Genomic DNA, 17288 nt, shown 5'->3' on the forward strand with positions numbered 1-17288 from the left:
TTAAAATTCTCCACCAGCGCTCCCTTACATAAGAGATTTGATTTGCATTCTCCTTTGAGTGTCAATGTACCAATGTTTTGGGCAGCATTCTAATAGTATTCTCATTTCTACTCTGCAAACAGCATAAGTGCCTGGAATTAGATGTACAACAAATCATAAAACACTTCACATTTCATCAGAATAGATTGTTCAAAACTCCAGTAAACAGCAATCATTTCTTTGGCTCGTCAACCATCAGCTCTGATACCATGAAAATATATTAAAAACAGAACACAGAAGAAAAAGAAACCAGAGGAAAGAAACCAAAGGAGAAACCCAGAAAATGGGCTCTGCTGATCACAGGCCCAACTCATTATATTTATAGCCAAATAATAAATGTACAGATGTTTCTGGATTTGCATATATTAATGTGTAGTCAACATGAATGGCTGTAGGTGGCTATGGACGGTGGTAGGCGGCTGCACATTTTGCATGCGTGTTTTTGAAGAGTTCTTTGGTCTGTGCCGACCAAGCCTGACATAATTAATTTATTTCAACATCTCTTGGATTTCAAGCCAGGACTTAATCTTACTCCTTCTAAAGAAATTGGAGAAGCTGCTCCGCTGGAATCGTGGAGAGGGTTGAACTGCTGCGCCTGGGAAGGAGTCGGCTGCCACCCACGCACTGGACACATCATCACCTTGGATCTGAACAATGGACACGGCTATTTTTGGAGTGAGATTCGAAGGGGTCTATTCCAACTGCTGCATTTGGAGTACCTGGACCTCTCTCGCAATGGCTTCTACACTCTTTCCATCCCTCCACAGCTTGGACAGCTGAGGAGAATCAAGTATCTGAGTTTGTTTGATTGTGGATTTATCAGCTAAATTCTGACAGAATTGAGTGAATTGCAGCGATTGGAACACTTGGACCTGGGTGAGAATGATCTCGATGTCATTCCAAGAGAGCTCACTGCTCAGTAACATCTCTGAGATTCCTCGACCTCTCCGGGAATCAAGATTTCCAAAGCAGCAATTCCAGTGACTAGATTACACATTTGAGAGGGTTGGAGCACTTGGCCCTCTCCTACACTAATCTCACTATGGCGAGGGATACCTTTTTGCAGAGCATCGCCTCTCTCACTAATCTCACCACTATTCAAATGTCCCGCTGTGGAATATCGGGAGAAATTCCTCCCTCCTTTGCGAATCTCTCACGGCTTCAACGGTTGGACCTTTCAAGCAACTCATTAAGAGGTAACATCCCTGCCTTTGCTGGACCTCTTCCTTCGTTGCATCTTGATCTTTCCTTCAACAATTTGGATGGTTCCCTTAGCTCCTCTTTGTGTGGTCTCTCCAAGTTGCAGTATCTCGATCTTTCCTTCAACAATTTGGATGGTTCCCTTTCCTCCTCTTTGTGGGCAATGTCTATACAGCCATGAAAATGCACTTCCATACGAAGGAGAGGACTTAGTTAATTTTTTAAAAAGTTAGAAAAAGCAATGTAAAGGAAGTGCATTTTCATGGCTGTATAGCCACGGGCCTCTTTGTGTGGCCTCTTCAAGTTGCAGCTTCTCGATCTTATTCAAATAAAATAAACGGCAGCATTCCATCTGATTTAGGCAATCTCTCAGCCCTGACCATGCTCTCTCTATGGAGCAACAGTTTTAGTGGTCCAATCCCCACTTCCTTTGCTAAGTTATCCAAATTGTCGTACCTTTATTTGTCCAACAACAAGGAACTTCCTCGTTTTTTATTTTGAATAATTGCCCCGAATTATTCTCAAACAATAAGCTGACTATCAAAGTCGACCCATCCATCATCCCCAAATTTCAGCTTTCCAATTTAGCTCTAGGCCAATGTAATATCAGAGGAAATTTCCCTGAGTTTATTTCAACTCAATACGACATTACACATTTAGATTTGTCAAACAACTTTCTTAAGAGGTTTTATTCCAAATTGGCTTTGGGACATATCAAGTCTTCTCTATATAGATCTGTCCAATAACTTACTTGATGGATCAATCCCTTTGTATGTATATGTTTCTTTTCTTTTACTTGCCAAAAATAACCTTAGTGGCTCTATTTCAAATACAATTTTTGAATATAAGAGTTTGACTATTTTAGACTTGTCAAGCAATAGGTTAAGTGGTAAGATTCCGTAAGTGGTAAGATTCCCCAAAGTCTAAACTACTGTGCCTTGTCAATATTAAATCTAGAGAAGAATAATTTAAAAGGGACAATACCAGATATATGTCACATAATGAATAATCTTGTGGTATTGAAATTAGGGGATAATGCATTTGAAGGGAAGGTTCCACCATCACTTGGAGAATGTCAAAGTCTTAGAATTCTTGATTTGAGAAACAATCGTTTGCAAGGGAACATTTCAAATTGGGTTGAAAGGTTGCATAATCTTTAGATCTTGATTTTAAAAAATAATAATTTTAAGGGTGAAATTCCATTAGAATTGACAAAATTACAAAATCTTCAAATCTTGGACTTGTCAAGCAATAACTTTTCAAGGGCTATCCAAGATGAATTTTTGAAATTAGACGCAATGGAAAATTAGACAGAAAACATAGAAATCCTTGAACAAGGATTTGAAGATTCAAGATCTATCTATGATGGTGATTTTTCTTATATTGATGAAGTGACAATTAAGAATAAAGGTCAAGATATGGAGTTTGTGACCTTTTTGAGACTGGTAAAATGTCTCGACCTCTCCAACAATAATCTATTAGGCAACATTCCTCAGCATATTGGAAGTCTCAAAGGTTTGGTTATCCTCAACATTTCCAGAAATTATTTTAGTGGGGAGATTCCTAAATCTATTGGAGGTATGGTATTATTAGAATCACTTGATCTTTCACAAAATAAACTATCAGGACCTATTCCTACTGAGTTGCAACTTCTCACATCCTTAAGTGACTTTGATGTTTCCTATAATAACCTATCAGGGATTATACCAATAGGAGGACAATTCACTAGTACATTAGGCCCCCATTTTCGACCAAAATTTTCGACCAAAGGCCTATTTGGGTTGTTAAATTCATTTTTTTTGAAAAAATGGGCTCGATATGGTCAAAATTTTGACCAAATTTTGACTATGGTAAAATTGTTTAAATTTTGACATTCAAAACATAAGAAAAAAGGTCACGGCAGTGTTAATTTTGTTTTGGGGCACATTGTGAGTGCAATGGGTGGGAGTTTGGTGCAGGGTCAATAGGAGAGGAGAAAGGAGGTAAGAATCTGGTCATTAGATATCATTCCAAGTTTGTTATCTATCAGAAAGTTGCAGAGGTGGATTCCAAAGCTATTCAATACTTTTACATTTTATCTTTCTCTTCTACTCATCGCAATTTAAAAAATAGAGCCACTATTAATTCTTTCAGGTCACAAAGTTGTTTTATAGATGATGTTTAGGTTCAAGGTTAGCATATATTTAAGTGCAAGGATAAAGCTGTGGAAAATTTATATTTCTAATATAATGCACTATTCATTTTTTGTATTTTTTTGCATGCAGGGAATCTTGCGATGTCTTAGTGCTGGAAAATTGTGGATCAGAAACAAAGAATGTAATATGCCATAGCTGCTCCCATTTGCTTTTCCACTCAAATTAGCAACATTACCTCTGACAAAATTTGATCTAGACCCATTCACACAGGTTTGTGGCCATTTTACTGTAGATTCCTTTGCAAGACATTAAACAAGAACTCAATCTTTGGGAGGATTGATATATTGTAGAACATCTGTATCTGTATACCTTTCCTCTTCATTCCAATAGTTTATTTTCATCTTTTTGTATGGCTTGCATCCACAATATGACCTTGTTGAGTTAGGAGTCTTTTTCACTACTTTATTTAAAGAAGAAAGGAAGCTTAGCTTGCAAGTTTTCAAAAGAACTTCATTGTAGAGTTTGGAGCCCTAGCAATGTAAATACTATGAGGAAACTATACGAGATGCATTGTTATAAGTTATACAAGCTTTCCTGGTGCAATCTAGAAGTACCATTTTAAGGAACTGTTTCTCCAAAATAGAAAATGTAATGTAGTGATTCTAGTAGATGACGTGTAGATGGGCATGCTTGTGTGGGAGAAAAAAGAAGAAGAAAAGAAGTAATTTTCTTTATCATCTCTAGCTAAAGACATAGCTCATACTCTTGAAGTTGTGTTATATTCTCTCATAGATAGTCCTGCTATAAATAATTATTCATTTTTTCCCTCATGCTTGTTCTTTGAATGATTAGGAGTAGTGTGTATCTTGTTGGTGTTTCAAACTGCTGAAACTATCAAGCGAAAAAAATGTTTAATATCATAGTGAAATGACTCACACAATCTAGGGATTAGCCGATTCCCAATATCAACTATATGAATGAATCACATTAACCCAACTTCAACAAAACCAAATGATGGTTTCCTACTCTTTTGGCTCTACTAAACCAAGGCAGGTATACCTAGGGATAATTCTAATGCAAATGTGTCTGAAATTATCTTAGTTTCATTCTGATTCTCATATGTTACCTTCACATACATACACAGATCACTTCAATTCTTCAATGCTCTCAAACTTATACACATCCCTTATCAGCAGATCTGGTCATAATTCTCCTAAAATTTACAAATATTCCTAGAAATAACAGCTACCTAAGAGTGAGGAATTAGATATAAATGAGTTGAGGCCAGCATTTATAATTCTTGAACAAGATTGAAATAATTTTGATTTTACAAGATGACTTGATATGCAGCAGTAGAATTCATCCTTGTTTACTTCTAATTTACAGGACCAGTGCCTTATCCATTGGGCAAGAAATTGACTATTGGTGGGAGATCTAATTCATATGACTTGTATAAGAATTAATCAACTACAATCACCCATCTCCATTCTTATGCAATATCCCTTTTATGAACTCATAAACCCTACTGATTTACTGAAGCATTTATATAATTGCTTGAATTAAAAGCAACAATAAAACCAACATACAACCCATCCAGACTGCATTTAGCCAAATAAACCTTACTTAAATGACTTCAAAGTAAAAAAAACCCATAAACTGGAGAAAAAAATTGATGAATTAGGTAGGCTTCAAGATTTAAGTTTCTAGGTATTTATTTGACACCATTTCCCCATAGTCTACTTCCACTCTCCCAACTATGCCTAAAAACTACCAACTGCACACTTTAGGACCCCAACTACACCATGGATGTAATATTCATTATCTAAGCATAATTGGGGGCATCTTGAGTCATTTTGGTCTTTTGGGGTGTAATCTTCTCTATCAGAGCTCATTTGGTTCACAGAAAGCACCTATTTTGATCAAAATTCACATCTAGGGTTTCAATTTCATGTTAGAACCTAGAGTAGATGACTTTTTGTTACTGATGGTCTATTTACAATATGTGGCAATCATTGGGAGAACACATTCATTGAAAAACTACTAATGCTTGTTTGTAGGGTGTTGTTGAAGACTTGTGTGCTTGTTCAAACTCTATGCATGGTTTTTGTAGATTAGATAACACTTTATTTGGTTCACCAAAATTAACTTTCTATACTACTTGGTGTTTATGCATTGTTTAGAACCCTAGGAGTTGCATGGACATATCATCTCCCCTCGTTATTCATAGATCTTGGGTGCAAGAGAAATTTGTGCAATTTCTATAGAGAGGCCTATCTTGGACACAAGACTCATCACTTGGTGAGCCCCAGGGAGTGACCTTGAAGTGGTGATGGGCCAAAACTAGGTTTCAACATTCCAACCACTATAATAGACTTGATACAATTAATTTCATGTCAATGGTATTGTTGTGTGATAGCTCTCCTCCAATATCTGTGTGGTGTATCAAACCCTAGTTCTTAGGGCTTAGAGACCTTCTGAGGAAGTTTATCATTCACTTTTCAAATGAAATGACCACACTAAATACCTTGTTTTAGAGACCAAAATCCTTTCTACCCACTAGCTCAAGGGGTCACTAATGCCCATGAAGACATCCCATATTCTCACATCCTTAGTAGAGACAATAATCCCTAGGGAAGTAATGCCCCTTAGGAACCAAATCTTGGTAGCCCCAAGAAGTGAGTTCACTATAAGGGAGAGCCTATGGTGCCAAGATTCTAAGTTGTCCACTCTAGATAAGCATGGATGAACTTCGGTTCAAGTGGAAATTCAATGGAATATACAGTCTTAAATCCTAGGTTGTGATGTAAAACTATTCTTGTCTTATTGTGCCTTGTGTGTGTGTAAAATATTAATCAAGATAAAGAAAAACTTGCAAATTTACGCCTTGGATACTATTCAAACACTTGTCAAAAAATTTCAACATTGTCAAAACATTGTAAACTTTGGTCCAAAATACTTGAAACCTTGAAAATATAGAGACTTATAACCTTAGGAGTGCTTGGCATGACTTAGATTACACCTTTGCATAGCATCCACTTACATTTATCATTCTTTGAGCTTCATGCTTGCATCCTGTTAGTAAACAGATTTGTCCTTTGGATAAAAAAATAAAAGAGAACTCAACATGACCAACTACGAAAGACAAAATACACTAATAGTTGGATCAGTTATCATTGATTGATAACTATCCTCTAAATTAAGAGGTATAGCTCCATCATTTATATATTTTCAATGAATTTAACGATAGGATATACCTTTAATCCAAAGCTACTAAAGTTTTCTAACATTTATCCATAGACGTAGGATGAATATGATTGGTAGATTTATAAACTGAATAGGAGGAGAAAGCCAAATAAGTAGCCACAGGACTATCTAACCAATGTTTTTTATTATAGGAGAGAGAGAGAGAGAGAGAGAGAGAGAGAGAGAGAGAGAGAGAGAGAGAGAGAGAGAGAGAGAGAGAGAGAGAGAGAGAGAGCTAAAATTGTTATGTTCTGAAGGCAATTTTTGTATAGTTACTTTTATTTGTTTTTGTTATTTATGATATCATTTTGGGACTTAGAAAATTTTTCCCAAATGTTTCCATCGATGCCAAAGGAGGAGATTATTGAAAATATGGTCAGCTATATGTCTTGATGGTTTTCATTTATGGAAACATACATTCAACATTTCATTTATGTATTTAAAGATAGAAATTGTTTAAGTATTAAATAGTTTGCAGCAATTCAAAGAATAGATCTTAAGAGTATGGATGGTGCATTGAGAGTTATCTTATGTGTAGTTGAGGAAAGGTTCATGAAACTATCATGATGATGTGTTCCATTGCATAGATGTGTATGAACAATACGACACAAGTTATAGTAAGATTAAAAGTGTGGGTATTTAATAGTGCAAAACATAGCATAGCAGTAAACAAAGTTGTATGACTTAAGGAATTATTTTGGTTACAAAATAATTACTAAGTTATGTTGAGCTGACTATGTGGATATTATTCCATAAGTTATTTTATATTACATCAAACATGTGAAGACATGAAGGTTGCCAATGTAGAGTTTTGTTAATGTGAAAGGTATAAGTAAAGATCTTATCTTGCGCAGAGAAGGAGGAACTTGTGTGATTAGATGTGACATGCAAACTATTATGAGAAATATTTGCAAGTTTTATGTGATGTGAAATCTGATGTAAGATCAGAGCAATTTTGAGTTATATTAGCCAAGAAGGTATTGTATGTATACCTATTTTGTGAAGGAATTGAATTGTATAATTGCATGTTAACTAGGGCAGTGAGATATTCTTCTGTGTAATAGCTATACCAACTCCTAAAAAGGTTGTAGCAACTCCTAATAGGGTTGAGGCTTCTAACAAGGCCTAGTCCTCTATCAAGGACTTGAAATAATATATGTACTTCATAGACTCCTAATAGGGTCAATACCCTTAATAGGATCCTATTTTTTAGTGAATCATCTAGTGGGTACCGTCCCCACTAGGGTTTTCCCTTGGCCAGGGTTTCCCTAGTTAACAAATAATGGTGTTATGAGTTCTCTATGTGCATGTTTATATTTACTATTCAAAAATTAATGGTTTACTTCCATATTCAAGTTAGAAAGTAATTAACAATATCTCGTAGTGCGCAAAAGTTTGTAAAATATTGATTCACCACCCCACCTCTCACTATTATCTATTTCTACCATAATAAAGATCTTTCCAAAAACTTAAATAAGAATATATACTTTGAATATATACATGCATATATTCCATTTTCATTAATATATAGAATATATTAAACACAAGATATATATGTTAATATATATACTCCCACACGTGACATTAGCAAAAATTTAAATAGAAATAAGGAATGGGAATGATCATTAGCAATAAATTATGCATTTATACCAACCTACCTTTAATGTATCTAACTTATTTCCTTCTCATGTATGGCCACACCACCTGGTTAAACGCCTAGTGTACTTTTCTACTAACATATATACACTTAGGTCACTTTTAGAATGGTCTACCTTTTTTTAATTTATATGCCCGAATGCTTATATTCTAGGTGATAAGGACTAGTCAAACATGCAAACTTGAATGATGTACATGATGTGAATATAACACCAAACCCTTAAATGGGTCCAATCCAAGTGCCTTAATGTGCCTTGATTTTCACCATCAATATCAATTATTATAGTTAGAAGGCCTCCCCTTGTCTTTACTAAAAAGATTAATGATGACATGTCACTTATTTTATAACTAGCCAGAGAGTAAAGTGATTCATCCTTATATGTCTCTCATAATATAGGAGGAACTAATACATCATCTAAATGAGTGATAGGAGTGCATGAAATAAAGATTTTCTGCATCGTATTCAATCAGAGAGCATGATAATCTTTATGTAGAGGCATCATCTTGGTTTATATAGAATAGAGAAAATTTGTAGAGTTTTTAAAGTGATTCTTATTGCTTTCCACTCTACATATTGTTAATCTACATTTGCTACCAGTGTGTGTGATTAGCAGAGAACCAATATATATATATATATATATATATATATATATATATATATATATATATATATATATATATATATGTTAAACCCTTATTCATTTCACAGCCCATCACGATCATTAGGTGAGAGTCTTTCACTACAATCCATTTGGTGTCAATCTTCCATTGGGATTCATTTGGTATGAGTATTCATTTATTTCTAACCCACATTATGATACATAATGTCAAGTTGCAACACACCAATGCTACCACAATACTCTTTGTAAATGTTGGAGATAGACCTTTGTGGACCTCAATTTTAGAGATCCAATATCATTCATTAAAAAATGTATTAAAGGAACCCTCTTCTTAGAGGAACAAGAAAGTGGTTCATTGTCCATCCATTTACTAGAGCTCTGTATTGAAAAAAATGGGTTTGTTCTTCATATATAATATTGCACTAAACATCCTTTAAGGTAGTTTGTAGTGAAGCACTCCTAAGCATCCTTGAGTTCACACACTTGTGAGTTCGATGGGAAGTCTAGAAAGGATGCTTAGAACATTCAAGGTATTATTTTATTTTCTTGCATTTATAGTTAGGCTTTGATACCATGTTGAGTAACATGGATCATTTTCTATAAATGTAATAACATTGCCAATGTTATTAATGATTTCAAAATGCAGATTTAGATCTCATATAAATATGAGAGGAGGAGACATGTCTCTATAGTTAATCATCATTATATTAATAATATAAATAACTATATGTATAACTCATCTTTAAGAATATATTTAATATGTTATTATATTATTATATAATAATATATAATGTATATTATATAAAAAATATATTACATTACATATAAAATATATAGGATATTTATCTTAAAGATGTTTTACCATCAAATCAATCTGATAGAAGCTACAACCTTAACAAAATGAATCATCACCTCATCACCAACTTCAAAAACATGATATCTCTTAGACTTATCAACATTCACTATATACTTTTGATTACTTTTTTCCAAGTTCAACTTCACTTCTTCATGAAAAGACTTCATAAAATCAGAAAATTCTTCTCCTTTCCTCTTCTCTTCACTAGCAACATCCCTCAAATCTAATATACCTCTAGGTTACATTCTAATAACAATCTCAAAACATGTTTCTTCTGTACTCCTATTCACAAAATTATTATATGCAAACTCATCTTGTGCCAATACAATATCCCAATCACTTGGCTTATCTCCAAATAAAAATCTCAAAAAATTGCCCAAGCTTCTATTTACAACCTTTTTCTTTCCATCTATCTATAGATGGAATGTAGAACTAAATCTCAACTTAGTACCCATCTTCTTCCACAAAGTCCTCCAAAAGTAACTAACAAACTTACAGTCTCTATTAGAAATAACACTTTTTGGGAATCCATGCAATCTAACAATATCTTTGAAGAAAATCTTAGCAATATGCACAACATCTCATGTCTTCTTACATGGTATGAAATTTTCCATCTTAGAAAATCTATCCAAAACAACAAATATGGAATCATACCCTCTTGCTATCTTCAGTAATATAAGAACAAAATTCATACTAATGTCACTCCAAGCTTTCTCAAGAAGAAAAATAGGTATATAAAAAATAGTATTCTAACTTACTCCTTTTGCAATTTGATAAATTCCACAAATCCTTACAAAATTCTAAACATCATTATACATATTTTGTTGATATAACTTATCCTTAAGTAAAAGAAAACTCAATGTCTTATCAATTCCAAAATGTCCATCCAAACCAACACAATGTTTTTTGTTAATCAAATTAACTCTCATAGGACTTCTTGGTATACACAACTAATTATCTTTGAACAATATACTTTCTTGAATGAAATACTCACCATACTTACTTATTTGATTTGATAGATTTGGTGCTCTGCACTCTCTCCACACCTTAGAAAAATAGGGGTAGTATCAAAAAATTCCTTCATTTCATCAAAACCAATAACTTCAACCTTCATCTCAATCATCAAAGAACATCTTATGCTCAATGCATTAGCAACTCGATTAGTAACTCCACTCCTATGCTTGATCACAAGTGTAAAAAACTGCAAGTATTCAACCCACTTCAGATGTCTTTGATTCAACTTATATTAACTTCCCAAATACTATAAATCTTTATGATCAATCTACCCCATAAACTCCTTAGGAATCAAATAATGTCTCCACTTCTTCAAGGCTTTAACAATAGCATACAAATCTTGATCATACACATAATACTTCCTTTTAGCACACTGATGTCGTGTAAATACCATGTTGTATTATCCTTTTCATATGACTAATACAATAACCAATAGAAAACCTGTTGAATGCCAAGAATAGATTTCCATTTCTATCATTTCGATTTTCTTATCAGAAAGTACAATGGGAGCAAATTCAAAACCCCTGCATACTATTGGACCAACTGTATATGTACTCTTCTTGAAAGAAAACAAAAAATTACACAAGTCTCAGACCATCACAATGCCTTGAAAACTCATTTATATAGATATGAGTTGCAACAAGAAAAGGGAAAATGTGATTGAGAGGTGTCCAAGGAACAAAACATTACACAAAAGACAAAAAGGTCACAACAGAATGCTAGGTGTATCAAATATTCTTTTACGTAGGCCCGTTCCTGTTACTGTTGTACTTATCAACTTTTGTTTTGTCTCTCATTGTTCTCGATCCTCAGAATACATGGCTACCAGGCTAGCCAATGAGGGGTGTTCTTGTGATGCCTGTAGATCAATTTGTTCCTATGGGTTTTCAGTGCTTTCACCTTGAGCAGGCACTATTTCCTTTTTACTTTCTTCTTCCTTCAATTCTAGTGCTGATGTGTCAATGACCTGCACCTCATCTTCATGTTCCCTATCATTATCTGAACTGCCTTCCTCCAACTGCTGGTCCGAAGGAATATCTACCATTCATGTGTTAAACTGTATGTCATCGGGCCTGCTGAACCGCAAGATATCATCTTGTTTCTTTAATATATAATCAGCCTCCTTTTCAAAACCAACAAATTCTTTCTTGAAAGAATCAAAAAATAACTGAACTTTAACCAATTCCTTTGTTGTGGTGGCCCACCAGGCATGCCCCTTTTCATTAACAACTTTATTTATCCTTATGCAGAAAAGGTCATCCAATTCTTTACTCCATTCATCCTTCTTTTTCAATTGGTTCTTTCTATCCAAAGCACAAGGAAATAGATCAAATTTTTTATTCTTGTATTTATTCAAATAAGAAACAATTTTCAATTGCAAAGCAACTCTCTTGTTATCAAAATCTGTCAAGTCATTAGCAATATCATATAATTTTTCAATATGGTCATTTGAAGACCTTATAACTGAATAACATAAAAGGGTGATTTCCTTTTCCCTTTTTCCCCACTTGTTGACAATAGGCTTGAGGATTTTATCATTGGTTTTTAGTTGCTCCCATATACTTATTACTCTTGCCAACTGATCAAAAAACAAGGGCCATTCAATCTTATCTACCAAATACGTTAGGGCCTTTCTAAGCTTATCCTCATATTGTGTATTTAACTCTACATCTAAAGCCCATAGCTTATTTTTTTCTTCTTCAAAATCCTCAGCTGTATAATATTCTAGCCTTTGAGGTGTGTCTAGTAGTTCTACAAGGGGGGTGGATTTAAAAGGTTCTACTAGAGGATGAGGGTATGTTATTCTTAGCCTTGTGGACTTCCCCATTAGCTTTTTTTCAAGTTCAATTCTCCTTTTTACCTCCCTATTATAGGCCTCAAGAAGTGTTTCATATTTACCCTATAACTCAGACATGGCATGCTCCTCCTTCTTTGCAGTATCCAAAAGAAACTTGGAAGATTCTACATTCCAAGATGCTGCCTGCACATGTGAGGTATCATCAACTCTTCTCACAATTAAGCTTCCCATCAAGTCAGAGTCATCTGACTACAATGATGTGGCTTTGGATCCTCTTCTCAGTGACCAACTAACCAATGCAGCTTGATCTTCAATGAATGCAGTGCCTTGAAAGTTGTCTTTATTCTAGTCTTGCAAAGTCAATTTATTTGAAATAGAACTAAAAACTAAAGCATTAGCAATATCCCAATTTGGCAACAATAAAATGTTAAATGCCTTGACCATTTCCCTCCCTTCCTCAGGGCTTATATTTTGCAATTCTTTTATCATTTCTTCTTTAGTTTGGTTCTGAATGGAAGTTTCTTCCATTTTTGGATGCTCTGTTTTCATCTTTTTACATTTCTCCTAAAAAATGTTCATGTTTTCCCTCCATGCAAACTGCTGAAAAGTCCTAGATTTAACAAAACTATCATCAGTCAAAAATTTATGACTTGTCTACTCTAACACAAGGTCCAATTCCTTGCCACTATAATCTACTATAGTTAGATCCAAACTTGCGAGGGAATGTTCTGGAGGGTTACCCTCATCTAATTCTACTTGAGTAAAAAAAATACCTCCCTGTGATCCCATTTGTTCGATCTATTCAGTAGCGAGATGTTCTTCTCCAATCCTCAGAGGGGACTGAGTGGGTGAATACTCCTCAACTTGAGGCCTTTCTTCTATTATTACCTTCTGCCTCTTAGGACTAGGCTCATCAAGTCTCTCCTCTTGGGCTATACTAGTGAATCCTTTTATTTTTTTGCCCTTATCTATAGGAACCCTTTTATTCTAAATTATAGTATACCCAGGCCTCTTTTGTACAATTATTTTACCAGCTCCCACATTTTGGGTGAAAGCCAATCTCCTTATGACTTCTCTGTCCTTATCAAGATAGGAATCAATAAAAATTTGTTTCTTTTCATTCATGACTTCCATTATTTCAGGGAAGGTATTCATGAATTTACTTATTTTATCAGCCTCTGTAACAACATTATCTAAAGGATCATATTTATTATCAAAACAATGAATGAATTCTAAGACCCGAGAATAAACTCTCCACTTTTCCTTTTTAATTTCTTTCTCCTACAATGAGAATTCATTCCTTATAATGTCCTCTGGTTAATAAGAATCATGCTTGACCAGTCCCAACTTGATTCTATGCCTCAACATCTGATTGAAAAATCTCTCAGAATCACAAAAATAGGGATGAGAGACAGCCATCATATACTGCTCCAAAATTTTATGCAAAAAGAGCCATCCCCCTTTTGTAATCACAAACTGATGGGCCACTGTGCAGGTAGGGAAAATTGACCCTAATTGCCTTTTCAAAAAAAACATTTCTTCAACTCCCCCTAATTGCCACAAAACTTCAACCACTCCTACCTTCAAAGGTACTTGGTAAGGAAAAACATGAGGACTCCCTTTAAAACCATATATTCTAAAAATAGTAGAAACAGAGTAAGGGATGATATCTCCTCAATTATGTGAAATTTTCAAGTCATGGGGGTTATCCATAGGCCTAATGAGACTCATTAGTGCTTTAGGGATTCTGGGATTGTCACTCAATATAAGGCACCTCAACCTAGAAGCAAAATATCTATCAAATCTGACAAAACTAGAATTACTTGCATCCCAAGTCATATCTGCACTACACAACTAGACTGGTAGTATTTCCCCATTCTCCTCTCTATTTAGTTCCATCTCATTACCAAAATATGTCACTCCTTTTAACAAAAACATATGCATTAATAGAGAGTAGTGACCGAAAGTTTTTTCCACCTTGCCCTTCGCAATCCCAACTAAACCAATGTGAATTTCTTCAGCCAAAAAGGTAGCAAAATCAAAAATAACATCTACACCGAAGGAAGCAATCTAAACCATCATGTACATGAAACCAATGGGCATAAGTTCTTGCTCATCTTCACCAAAAACTTGGCATAAGATCTTGTATATCTCTACAGCTCGAGAAGTAAAAAGACTCTTCTTAAAAGGCTCTCTAGAGGCTGCAGTAATTACTAGCAAAGTTCCTATTGTACCAATATGTTCCCTCAATGCACCTCCCCTGATTACATCCTTCTTTGCTTTATATTCATTCTCTAATTCTAGTAGATTTATTTGCACATGGTAATCTGATAAGGGTTCCAGGTGAAAAACCTCTCTAATTTTTTTAGGAGTAATCGAGACCAGAGGCACACCATCCTTTCTTCTTACAACCCTAGTGGCTTGGTCATAATTCTTAGAAATGGCTTCAAGCAAATCATAATCCATGAAAACACTTGGGACTACTAACTTTCCCAAATCAAAATTCAAGACATTAGCATGTGGGGCAAACAACTTCCTTTTTGAAAACCACTTTTTAAACAGGATAAGACTAGTTTGAGTAGTTCTTGCATCCCTTACCCAATTCCCCTTGTCATATAGGCTATCCACAATTTTAAGCCTAGGGTTTAAGGAAATCAAATTTTTAACTTGTGTAGGCTCTACGGAAGACTCTGGGAGTAATTCTAATAAATCATCATGGACATTCCTATCCATATAGTTAATTTGCCCAGAAAATGGTTTCTTTAGAGGCATTTTGACAGTATTGAGAGAACTGGAATGCCACAGAGATTATAGTATGAGTACTTACTTGATTTGCTAAATGTTTTCTTCTCTGAACCTTTGTAATTGATCTTGAACAACTAAGGAATAGTTTTCACGCTCTTACCAAGCTTAACACGACAAAATCAATAGGCTCTTGTGTTGAAAAAATTTGCAATCTTTGTTCGCGTGGGATTGGAATTAATGAAAATCTCATGTATTAGACTCTATTTTTTCCACACGCAAAGCTTTCATTTATAATAAATGCGTAGGATAGAAAAACAAATTTGTGTCGCATTTCCTTTTTAAACATGCACCGTTGATTCATGAAAAATCCTACTACCTGGGAATGACAACTAGGCTGACTCAGCTTTCTTCTTAACACATTGGCATTCAAACCAATGAAATACCTCCATCTATACCTTTCTTTCAAGACTAGTGCTTGAAACTAGGCCCATAGATGACCACGAACATGTGTCATCAACTCACTAACTTGTTATACATAACTCTTGAGCACCTTTCCACAGCAAGCTAGTGATAACCACTGATCTTACTTTAATCATGTGGCAGATAATTGAAACAGCCTTTAAGAACACAATGGTGGGTCCCTTGCTCATTAACTTGCTATACTTATTTATTGCACATCTCCTCATAGCGAGTTAATGAGTGTCGTTGATCTAGATTTGATCTTGTGGTCAGCAATTTACTAGCCAACTCACTATACATAACTTCCTAGCACTTCTTCATAGGGAGCTAACGATGGCCTTTGATCCTAGCTCGATCTCATGATAAAAAATATTTGTACTTTATACACGAGAAGTGGGTCCATGATACCACTATCGTTGAGATGGCTCAACACACTGGTACATATATATATATATATATATATATATATTTAAATCTCTTGATGAAATCACATTTCTTGAGCCTTGCTGTGTTTATGACTTTCAGGTGGGTCGCTATGTCGCTACCAGCAAAAAAAACAACAATCTAGCTAGCAACATGGCAAGCTCCGACGAATCAAAGTTTTTCAGCTCAAAGATATTTCAACAGGACGTCACCATGTAATTTGATCTGCACAACTCAGCCTTATCACATCACTCATTCGGGGCCCACCTTTAAGGATTTTTCAGTTACATTACCATTTTTTGAGCAATCGTTACATCACTATCGGCGTAAAAACCACAAATTTGGCTAGCAATATGGTGAGTTCTGGCAAGCACTTTAAAAACAATGCTCGAAAAAAGAAACTACAAAAGACAATAACCTGCAAAGGGACAAAAGTGAAACGTGTAGCATATCTTCCTCGGGATCCTCAAAATTACTTCTAATCTCAAAAAGACACTATCTTTGGAAAATTTGGGCATTCGCTATATTGTCACCAGCAAGTCGTAATTGTTTTTAGTTAGCGACTTGGCAAATTGCCAGATAAAATTAAACTCTGATGAAACCACTTGCAAATATTTCCACGTGCCTTTCTTCTTGAAACTAACTAGTCTGGGACATAGTACATGGTCAATAGATCTTGCCACCAACACATTTCATGGCACCAGACTCCACTTTTTAGTATCACACATAATTCTCTGATGGTCGCTACCCTGCTATGCATAACATACGAGCATCTTGCCATAGCCAACATGCGACAACCCTAGATTCAAATCAGGTCAGACGGCAAGATTAAAACCACCTTTTCAAAAGACTTAACAATGGCAATCAAGCAGGCAAAAAAGAATATTCGCTCCTTGTTGTTTGTTTTTTCTTTTTTTTAAAAAAATTTTGCGCCAGGAAAAACTTAAAAGGACAAACCTAAGGCTTTTCACAGATTTTTCAAAGGTATCGAAATATACTATGCGAAAACCTAAAGCCCTATGACTTATCAAAAACATCTCATTTGATTTTTTTTATGATCCTAAGAAAATTTGATTCGCAAAAATTCAAACCAACATATC

General features: G+C 34.9%; 1 pseudogene; it reads left to right on the forward strand.

Moving 5' to 3' along the window:
• Nucleotides 1-420: 420 nt before the first annotated feature.
• LOC149555748 (uncharacterized) lies at nt 421-16407 on the forward strand (annotated as a pseudogene).
• The last annotated feature ends 881 nt before the right edge of the window (nt 16408-17288 follow it).

The sequence above is a fragment of the Cupressus sempervirens genome, chromosome 5 (assembly GCF_028749045.1).
Source record: "Cupressus sempervirens isolate cs-2001-9-10 chromosome 5, ASM2874904v1, whole genome shotgun sequence".
Classification (NCBI taxonomy): Eukaryota; Viridiplantae; Streptophyta; class Pinopsida; order Cupressales; family Cupressaceae; genus Cupressus; species Cupressus sempervirens.